This window comes from Mustela nivalis, assembly GCF_964662115.1.
Source record: "Mustela nivalis genome assembly, contig: HAP1_SCAFFOLD_442, whole genome shotgun sequence".
Taxonomy (NCBI): Eukaryota; Metazoa; Chordata; class Mammalia; order Carnivora; family Mustelidae; genus Mustela; species Mustela nivalis.
The window spans coordinates 455,085-466,760 of NW_028136213.1; the positions used below are offsets into that span (position 1 = coordinate 455,085).

The 11,676-nt window shown below is 39.4% G+C and overlaps 1 pseudogene across 1 annotated transcript; it reads left to right on the top strand.

Annotated features, from left to right (window-relative positions):
• Positions 1–320: 320 nt before the first annotated feature.
• On the top strand, positions 321–897 carry LOC309857154 (PRELI domain containing protein 3B pseudogene; annotated as a pseudogene). Its single transcript has one exon. The product of its transcript is annotated as a PRELI domain containing protein 3B pseudogene (transcript).
• Positions 898–11,676: the final 10,779 nt, after the last annotated feature.

The window sequence follows — 11,676 nt, forward strand, 5'->3', positions numbered from 1 at the left end:
GACACTCACAAAAACAAGAAAAACTTTAGATAAGAAGGGATAGAAGGGGACATCCTTGGTGTGGTAAGAAATGAGAAATAAGGGGCGCCTGTGTGGCGGAGCTGGTTAGGCGTCTGACTCCTGGTTTCGGCTAAGGTCATGATCTCGGGGTTGTGGGATCAGGTCCACGTTGGGGTCTGTGTTCAGTGGTTCTGCTTGAGATTCTTTCCCTCCTTCCATCCTCTCACTCGTGTTCTTTCTGTCTCTCAGATAAATAAAATAAATCTTTAAAAGAAAGAATAAAAGTGAACACCAGGGACATTGTGCAAGTGGCTGGCACCATGAAGATCTGGACTTCAGACCACGTCTTTGACCACCCATTGGAAACTATTACAGCTGCAACGCAGGAAGACCCAAATGTGGTTGGAGGTGATGTACTGGACAGACATACAGATCACTGTGGAAAGCTGTACAGCCAAAGACTTCTCAGCACAGAGTGGGGGCTGCCTTCCATTGTGAAATCTCATATTGCAGCAAAAACTAACACATTTGTGCAAGAACACTCTGTACTCGATCCTGCAGAGAAAACGATGGAACTTAAATCTAATAATATTTCACTTACAAATACAGTTTCTGCAGTTTATACACAAAGCACACCTTCAGGACCCAGAAAAAAATATTTTGACTCAAGAAGCTGTGATCACTATGGAAGGAGTCAGTCTTAGCAGTTACCTTGAAGGACTGACAGCAAGCATGGTATCTTCAAATGCCAATAAAGGCCAGGAAACAATGGAATGGGTAATATATCAATTAAATGCTGAGACTGAAGACTTGGCAGCCTCGGCAAGAGGGAGCATGAAGACACCAAATGCAGTGGCAGGGTTTGTAAGAGAAATGAGGATGAAAGCTGTTACATGAAACACCCACTCCCCACATCTCTGCAAGCTGGCAATATACTTGTTATTTAAAAATCAGAAATATATTTTACATAGGATATTTTTTAATAAGCTGAAGAAAAGCTGTATGATTTTTTATCAAAACAAAGAGGTGGCAGATTTCTAAATAAAAGGGATCATCCGAAAGTAGTATTGTATGAAATGTCCATCTAATTCCTGAGGATTCTAGCAGTTATGTGAAAATTTAGCAATTTCTGAAAAGGACCTAGAAAATCATATTGGCATATTACATCTCTTTTAATGTAGAACTGTAAAGCTTTTCATGCATTAGTACTCTTCCCGGCTTTGGACTAACCCCAGAACAAAGCTAAGCCACCTAAATACATATAATTATCTTGCTACAGTAAACCTAAAGAGCTTGCATTAGGAAATCCTTAAAAAAAGAGAGAGAGAGAGAGAGAGTAATTATAGGGGCAACTAGGTGGCTCAGTTGGTTAGGCATCAGTCTTTGGCTCAGATCATGATCTCAGGGTCCTTGGTTCAAGCCCCACATCAGGTTCCCCACTGAGCAGGAAGTCTGCTTCTCCCTCTGCCTTTGCCTCTTCCCCCTGCTTGTGTGAACACTCATTTGCACTCTCTAAGTAAAATCTTTAAAAAAGGAAAAATTTTACAGCTTTAAAAGATATTGATTTGTATAAAATAACTTGCTCTGTTATAAAGCACCATTAAAAACCACAGTGTTTTGTTTGGTACTTAAATGACATTGTTGGAGTGAAAATTATTATTAAAGTAATACATAACTCAAACAGCAACAACAACAAAGAATTTTATTGTATTAAAGAGTACTGTACTAATTTGCTACAGTTTGTAACTTAGGAAAGGATTTGTCCTTTATGACTTCGTATGCTATAAAGTGGGCTTAAGATGTTATCTGAAAAATAAAGTCAACCTGGAACTTTGCAGCACTCCAAAGAGAGAAGAGCTGTTCACATCGTTTAGCATTTCACATTTCAATAACTTATAAACACTCAGGTGTCAAAGCCATGGTTCTCTAATTGCTAAAGCATAACATGCCAGGTTATTTGGATATAATTACTTTTTGAAGTAACTGTGACTACAAAACATCTTTTTTATGCCATCGGGAGGGAAACAAACCATAAGAGACTCTTAATCTTATAAAACAAACTGAGGGTTGCTGGGGGGGGCGGTTAGGGAAAGGGTGTTTGGGTTACAGACACTGGGGAAGGTATGTGCTATGATGAGTGCTGTAGTGTGTAAACCTGGCGATTCACAGACCTGTACCCCTGGGGCTAATAATACATTCTATGATAATAAAAAATTAAAAATTAAAAAAAAAACATCTTTTTTACATGAAGAACTCCACGTTATTGAAATTACTCAATCACTGTCTTCTGAAGCATATATCCCAGGCACTTAGTATTTTTAATAATATGGTGCAACTGCATGGGGGTGGGTCGTGGGAGGGGGAGTGATAACAAGAAAAAAAGTACTGATCTAAACTAAGCCGTACATGAATTGCTTTGGAGCTTTTATTTACAGGAAATCCCTAAGGAGCAGCTGCAATCTGAAAAACAATCTAGTAAACAAATTTTGTTTTAAATTTTGTAGCAATTATTAACCACTAATACCTTTGATATTTGCAATTGTTACACAGAGTACTATAGGTAGAAGGTAATTAGCTCTTGTCCTGGATTATGTAATGCTTGATGTGATAAACTCATCAGATTTCCTATAAAAGAAACCAGTTGATATATGTTTATAACTACAGAAACAGTATACCAAACTATTTAAAAGTGCGCGTTTTCCTACTTAAAATATTGTTTAGCTTAAGACTTCTTAGGATATTGGTAAAATGAAGTTAAATCCAAAGAGTTTTTTGTGTTTTAAGATTTACTTACTTATTTTATTTTTTTAAATATTTTATTTATTTATTTGACAAAGAGAGATCACAAGTAGGCAGAGAGGCAGGCAGAGAGAGAAAGAGGAGGAAGCAGGCTCCCTGCTGAGCAGAGAGCCCAATGTGGGACTCGATCCCAGGACCCCGAGATCATGACCTGAGCAGGAGGCAGAGGCCTAACCCACTGAGCCACCCAGGCACCCCAAATCTTTTTTTTTATAAAGGGAAAAAAACAGAGTGAAAATCAATAAAATCAAAAGCTGGCTCCATGAAGAATAAAATACTATTTGTGATAAATATTAGTCCAAACAAATTAGAAAAGCCACTAGGAATAATAAGGAACAAATTAAATATTTTTTCCAAATTTTTATTTAAATTCTAGTCAGCTAACATACGGTGCAATACTGGTTTCAGGAGCAGAATTCAGTGATTCATCACTTGCATACAAAACCCAGTGCTCATCACAAGTGCCTTCTTTAATACCATCACCCATATAGTCTATCCCCACCACGTCCCTCCACCAGCCCTGTTTGTCCTGTCCTTAAGAGTCTCTTATGGCTTGTTTCCCTCTCCTTTCCCCCCTCCCATATATTCATCCCTTTTGTTTCTTAAATTATACACATGAGTGAAATCAAATTAAATGTTTTTTAAGTGACAAGGTTATGGAAAAAAATACTGACAAACAGAATTACAGTTATCATCAAAACTCTGACCAAGTAGGGCTTCTTTTAAAAAAATAAAGATTAGTTTTTAAGAAATATGGAAATATAATAGATCTAAAAAGAAAAATTATATCATCATTCCCATTAAATGTTAAGAAAGCATTTGGAAAAATTATTCTAATTTTCAATAAAATAATACTCCAAGGATACTTTGTGAACATGACAAAAAAAAAAAAACCCAGTCCAAAGTCAGCAACGTGCATAATGGAGAAGAAACACGGCAGGCATTCCCACTCACGTGTATCGTGTTAGTCCTTTTATTGTTCTGCTTATTTTTTAGAGATGCTCAAATATAAAATCAGATCCCTTATCACATTATACTAAAAAAAATTCTAGATTAAGGTACTAAATATATTTAAAAAGTCTTATTAGAAAAAAGACAGAAAACAGAAAAATGTCATCAGGCCCCCAGGGTCAGGAAAACAATAATAAAAAATAGAAGAGGCAAAAGGGTTGTATCACAATGTAAAATTTCCAGAAATAATACTACTATATTAAAAGACAAAGCATATGGAGAGAAGAAAATTGATAAATATTATCATGAAAGATTACCACCTAGGGGCGCCTGGGTGGCTCAGTGGGTTAAAGCCTCTGCCTTCGGCTCAGGTCATGATCCCAGGGTCCTGGGAATGAGCCTCACCATGGGGCTCTCTGCTCAGCAGGGAGCCTGCTTTCCCCTCTCTCATTGCCTGGCTGCCTCTCTGCCCATTTGTGATCTCTGTCAAATAAATAAAAAAAAATCTTAAAAAAAAAAGATTACCACCTAAAATACATAAGAATTATTACAAAACTCCATAGCCTGAAAGAACTTAAAAAGCCAGATTTATGAAAGTCAAAAAAATTCAACAACCAGAAAAATGGAAATTAAAGTTTTCACCCCTTAGTGTACAAATACTTTTTATATCTGGAGAGAAGAAAGGGAAAGTAGTCTTCTTTTTTTTTTCCATTTGTATATATTTATTTTATTAATTTTTTTATTTTTTATAAACATATATTTTTATCCCCAGGGGTACAGGTCTGTGAATCACCAGGTTTGCACACTTCACAGCACTCACCAAAGCACATACCCTCCCCAATGTCCATAAGTGGTGGGAAAGTAGTCTTCTAATGAATAAGTTTACCTAGAAAAATTATAAATGCTCATATCCTGTAACTCAAAAGCAGTAATTCTTAAACTTGATGTGTATGAGCATCATATGCACACCTTGTTAAAAATATGGACTGCTGGGGTGCCTGGGTGGCTCTGTGGGTTAAAGCCTCTGCCTTCAGCTCAGGTCATAATCCCAGGGTCCTGGGATGGAGCCCCGCCATCAGGCTCTCTGCTCAGCTGGGAGCCTGCTTCCTCCTCTTTCTGCCTGCATCTCTGCCTATTTGTGATCTCTGTCTGTCAAATAAATAAATAAAATCTTTAAAAAATAATTCTCGCCCCCCAATTTTTCTTCCAGAAGGTCTGGGAACATACATAAAAATCTGCATTTCTGACAAGATTCAAGGTGATACTGCCATTTCTGGTCAAAGAACCTAACTTTGAGAAGCACTGCTCCAGAGTCTGGAGACACACTTGCATCTATGCAGAGAGAACAAGTATATTCACAGCAGCATTTATATTAATGAAAAGTGGAAATTACCTAAATGCCTATCAATAAAATATAGTATTTAGAATATAGTGTACCATACAGTGTGAAAAATAGAGCATTAAAAGGGCTAAACTACATGTGAATAGATCCCAAATTACTGGTCAATTGAGGGGGAAAATGTCCATTGCATATACATGAAGATAATTTATACATTTCTAGAAGTATTCAAAACAATGAACAGTACTATTCAACTCTCTACCTATCTTTTCAATGTTTGCGTATTGATATGATGATAAAGCTAGTAGACAAAGGATAAAAAATTGGAACTGAACCACATGGCTCAATGAGGAAGACTCCACGAAAGAGCCATCAGAAGACTGATACTAGAAGACTTGATCCAGGAGCTGCAATAGAGTAATGCAGCAGTTCTTCGAGGAAAGCAATTACAATTAAATCTTTGGCCACCTTTACCTGGGTAGATCCCAATAGCAGAGGGGAAAGACCGGGACAGAATTCTATGGGAAGAATTTGACTGGGAAGCTCAGACATACTTACCAGAGAATTTACCTCTGAACCATTGGCTGTGCAACTTAAATACATAAGCTGGCTAAAGTCCTCACAGAGAGTTTTTCTAACAGGCATGCAGGCCATTCATTCCTCTGAACATACCAGCTTTTATAGCAGGACCAAATAAGACCATTATAAATGCACTACTTTAACTATCTCTTGGACCCTATTACTCTCAGTGAGTAATGGCTTTAGGCACTCCTTTCAGAACTGTCACTGGAAGGTTACGCACTATGTGTCCCCATGTTAAGACCAAAAATTATACCTTTCAAGAACTTTTTGTGTTTAAAAAAAAAAAGAAAGGGTCTGTCTGTATCCAAATACAGTGTCTTCCTTTTTCCGTGGTTATCAGAAACAGCAGAGACGTATTTGTGGATTACCTTAGAAACTCTAAGATATATAATGATCAGTATGTATCTATAAGCCAACCTGGCCTTGCTCCTGATGTTACTTTATATTTTTCTGTAAAGTTAGATTTTTATCAATTACTAATTTTCCCCATCTTAACATATGGACTCCTACAAATCTCACAAAGTCCACTGTAAAAAAAAAAAAAAAAAAAAAAAAAAAAAAGGTGGGGAATGAACAAATAACTTATCTGGGACTTGTTCATTTTCCGCTGTCTTGGATAAACGCAGACAACTCTGAAAATGCAGACAACTCTGGGTTACAAGAGGGAAGGGGTCATGGAAGATCTGCCGTGCCTAGCAGCTCCAGAATCCTCCTGCCCTAAAAACTACACACACCCAACAGACAGGAAGCACGTCGGTACCTCCGACCTTCGATGCTGAAACACCCCTTATATAACATGACTCTGATATTATCATGTAGCAGCTCCCGGACATAACGTTTTTCACTGGGTAAATGTAAATATTTGCTCCCTGAGGATTTAACAGTTTAAACCTCCCCTGATGCTCACACACACAAAAATTTTTAAAGAAACCAGTTCAGACCAAACAATACACCCAGTGAAATAACATGAACTCTTCACCAAAACTATTCAAAAAATACTCCGACTAACCCGTTTATCAATTTCCCTACTGTTACTAAACCCTTGGTTAATGATTCCGCAGAAAGCTATAAAAAGCAGTGCTTTAAGGAAAGGTCTAGGTCTCAATTTCTGTATGTTTGTTGCCATTTTTCAAAAGGACCTTTTAAATGTAATTTGCTTTTCCTTGCCTGTAAAAGCAGACAGTTCTCTCTCACGAGTCAGGAGACACGACTTTCAGTCTTCGCCACTAACAAGGGGATTCTGAACAAGTCGCTAACCTTCAAGAGGGGAATTATTTTTTTTTAATTTAAAAAATTATTTATTATTATTATTATTATTATTAGGCAGTTAAATAAGACAAAAGCAGAGAATTCTTGAAGACGCTTCGTGAACGCCAGGGCAAGTCAGGACTGATTAACAGCGCACATCGGGATGCAGTGATGGGCACGGCTAGTGGGCAACTCAGCCTCCAGGAAGAATAAAGGGAGAGCGAAGGAAGGGTCTCCCCTAGGCCGGGCGGTAACCGCACAGCCATGGCGGTAACCGCATAGCCACGGCGGTTACCGCACAGCCATGGCGGTAACCGCACAGCCCGGGTGGGCGCGCCCCGCTTCCCCGACCACCGCACGTAAGCACCCACCGCGCACGCGTAGACGTCCTCCCCGCAGCGCCGTCCCCCACCCAAGGGGTCCGCACGCCCACGGTGCACGCGCACACGCCCTCTTCCTCTGGCCTCCAAAAAGGGGCTCCACGAACAGCCCCGCACGCTCCGCGCAGGGGCCGATCACGTGGGGTCTCCGACCCCTAGTCCTGATGCGGAGGTCCCCATCCTGCCGTGGGCGGGCCGCAGGTTTCCTCCACACTACTGGGCACAGACCCCCTACGCCAGAGCCGCGACCCCGGGCAGCGCGGCGCCAAACCTCAGCCTTTGTCCAGCTGTTCCGGGCTCACCTGTCGCTTCCTCGTTGGGAGGGACTGGCCCCGGAAAAGCGCGGATGTTCAGCGGCGCAGGAATCGCCTCCCACGTGAGACCTGAATAGAACGGGGAAAGGAGCGGTGGAAGGGAGCACAGAGGCAGAGGGCGGAACTAGGCATGCGCAGAAACAGGCATGCTCAGAACTTGGCAGTCTGTGCAATCAGTGCTACCAATTGAACTACCTTTCCCCGCTACCCCTGGTGCGAGATTGGCTGAGAGTGCAATCTTCTATCGAGCCCGAGAAAGTTTGGGGCGCTTGAGATAGCTCTCCAAGCAGTCAGAGCCCGTCAGGGACTCCCCACAGCTTACAGATTACAGCTGAGTTCTCTGCAAGTGTGCAATTTAGAGCTGTCAGGGAACGGGAACCTGCATGTAACCTTCACTTTTTCAAATGCTAGGAAGTAGATTCCACCAATACAGTAAAAGAATGCTTATGGGCGCCTGGGTGGCTCAGTGGGTTAAAGCCTCTCTACCTTCCGCTCAGGTCATGGTCTCAGGGTCCTGAGATCCAGCCCCACATCTGGCTCTCTGCTTGGCAGGGAGCCTGCTTCCCCCACCCTCTCTGTCTGCCTCTCTGACTACTTGTGATGTCTGCCTGTCAAATAAATAAATAAAATATTTTTTTAAAAACCCATAAAAGAATGCTTAAAAAATTGTATCTGACACCATCAGCGATTCTCTCAGAAAATGAAAAGCCAGGGGACAAGGGTGAGGTCAAGAAAACTAGTTCATCAAAAGTCATGAAAGCAAGAAACGAAAATTGTAGATAAATCATAAAACAGTCCAAAAATATATATATTCATTTACATAAACATATTCTTTCCTCTGCGACATTGAGGTTATTGAATAAATGAAAGATCCCTTTCAGAGAATCAATATTCTTTGAAAACATTCCACTATGAATCTCATCAACTTTTATATACATCTTTTTCTCTTTGATTTTTGTATACCTTAAGTGTACTTCACAAAAGCACTCTCAACTTCATCTGGAATAAGCAAAAATCCAAAGGAACAGAAAACATTTCAAAAAGAATTCCTAATAAGTATCAATGCGCATAATTTTACTCGACTAAAGATAGTTTGCCATCTACTTCATGGAAACAAAGCCATGATTAGGTGTATGTTTTGAATGCAGTATAATAAATGTAGCACTTCAAAGTACTGAGGAAACAATGGAATATTCCAAACAGCAATCCCTTCCTAACAATTTGGTGTAAAGTTATGTACATAGATCATACATGGTACAGTTCACATGGATTCAAGATTTAAAATAAAACACTAAGTTAATAAAAATAGAGGTGACACGTTGTGTCACCAAAATTAGAATCCATAAATTAAGTATCTGATACATTAGAAAAATAACAACTCAGTTCTATTTTTCTTAAAAGCTAAAAACAAATAAACCAGGAAAGTCCATTTTTACTATTTGAGAGAAAAGATGTATTAATTTAAAGAGAGATCTTTAAATCAACAAAACGAAAATTTTATAATAGGGTACAGAACTAAGCACTAATATAATGAATGACAATATATAAAGTGAAAATGAATGACAAATGGATATAAAAGTCCATTATCAGAATTGAAACAATGCAAATGCTTAAATAAAAACATGTAAGATATCATTGAGATTTAATTTTTTTAAAATTTTTGTACACAAAAATTCCTTCTGTAGTTTTATGAATTTTGACAAAGGCATAAGTCTGTGCAACCACCACCACAGTCAAAATACAGAACTGTTTCGTCACAGCCCCCAAAAATCCTTCATGCTACCCTTTTGAAATCAAACTTCCTCACCACTCTTCTCCTTTGTCAGCTACTATCTCTTCTTCATGCCTACAGTTTGCCTTTTCTGGAAAGTCACATATATAGAATCTTACCATGTGTAATCTTATGAATCTTATCTTTCACTTAGTACAATACATTTAAGATTCATCAATGTTGTTTTGTGTACCAATACACTTTTGGCTTTTATTTCCCAGGTCCTACTCCATGGTATGAATTCACCACACTTCACTTATTTCTTCCCCAGCCAAGCGACCTGAACTTCCAATCTGGGGAAATTATGAATAAGTAAAATTCCATTTTGAAGTATAAGACTCATTTTTTTTAAAAAAGAGTAATAAAGAGTTAGTGTGTGTGCTTGAGAAAATACATATTCCTACTCACTTTTACTGAGGGTTTAATTCACTGGAGGGTAAACTCACTGGAGGTTCATTTTTATCAAATTCTGAAGGAATTTCAAAGATTTATTTATTTATTTATTTATTTGACAGGCATAGATTACAAGCAGGCAGAGAGGCAGGCAGAGAGAGAGGGGGAAGCAGGCTCCCCGCCCAAGCAGAGCGCCCGATCCCAGCACCCTGGGATCATGACCTGAGCCGAAGGCAGAGGCTTTAACCCACTGAACCACGCAGGCGCCCATAAAGCAGGTATTTTAAAGGCAAAAGTGAACACCGGGGTAACAGGGATAATGGCAGATGGCAGCTACCGCCCCAGGGTTACATGATGGAAGAAGTCGAAGAATCCAAACTTAGCCCTCAAGAGAGGATTCCACACCTGAAGCAGGGGAGGTGCCTGGGGCATGTTATCGTACATAGGGAGAGAAGAACCCAGCAGAACTGGAATGCAGACCTTCAGAGGGGGGCCATTCAGTTCCTGCAGGCCTGTCAGAAATGTATGGTGGGGGAGGATAATGCCTCTGAGGGGGGGCCTGCTCAGCTGGTGCTGCCTGTCAGAGAGGGACCAATATGGCTACATGTGTGAGAGAGCTAAAAGAAGCTGGAGAGTGAGAGAACCTGCTGGGATTAGATACTAGTGTTGGTGACACAACTTTGTGAATATATTTGAAACCACCGAATTTTCTGCTCTTAAGGGAGTGAATTTAAAGACTTGTGAATTATATCTCAATTTTTAAATAATTCAATAAAAGAAGCTGCAGTGTACCACTAGTGACCAAGGTGAAGAGCCACTGCTGGGGTGCTGTTAAGGAACTATTCTGCAAACAGGAAGAAGGAAGTTGGTCCTCCAGTAACCCTGTCCTCTAAACTTCCTGTAGGATCTCCTAGGGAAAAGCCTAACAGGAATCAGGGTAAGTATAAAATGTGGTTTACACAGTCCAAGCACCAATATCCTAATGCACAGTAGAGAATTCTACATTTAGTGCAACTATGCTATAACAACATAGCTATAACTAAGAGGATTCTGTAAAACTTAATTTATAAAAACAAATACTAGAAACAAAATGTTCTTTTAGTTTGTGTAAGTAAAATAAAATTAAGACCATATAGTGTAATGCTAAGATGCTATGATGTTCAACAAAAAGAAACTGTGTAATGCAGAGGTATACTAACTTACACAGGGGGGTTGATTACAAAATACCTTGAAATTAAGAATTTGGTTTATATAAGAATATTTAAGACAAGATCACATTAAAAATAAAACATAGAGAGGTGTGCTTGGCTTGTTTTGGCTGCATGGCAGGCAACTCTTGATACCAGAATCATCCAGTTTGAGCCCCACACTGGGCATAAAGATTATGTAAAACAAAAGTGGAAAACAAAAATGTTCTAGAGAGTGACATCAACATGATGCTGTAGTATAAGACGTTGGTTCCTCCTTTTTCTCTCTCTTTTTAAAAACTAATTTGACATCCATCCCTGAACAAAAATGCCTTGGTGGTAGTTGTAGAACCCAACACTATACGCTAAGAGACCCAGAATGAGTCTCCTCTACCTGTGTACAATTATTAATAGGCAGGCAGACCTTGTTAAGAACTGCAGAACCAGCAGAGCCAGCAAACCTGCCTCAGTCCCTTTTGCCTTGGGAAAAAAACTTGAAGAGTGCTCACTTAGGACAGATGGGTGGCAAAGAAAATATATAAATACATTCATAAACAAACACACACACCAATATTATTCAGCCAGGAAAAGGGAAATCTTTAATTTGCAATATTGGCTACACATTGAGGGCATTATGCCAAATGAGATAAGTCAGACAGTAACAGAAAAATGTTGTATGATCTCACTTATATGTGGAATCTTTAAACAGAAA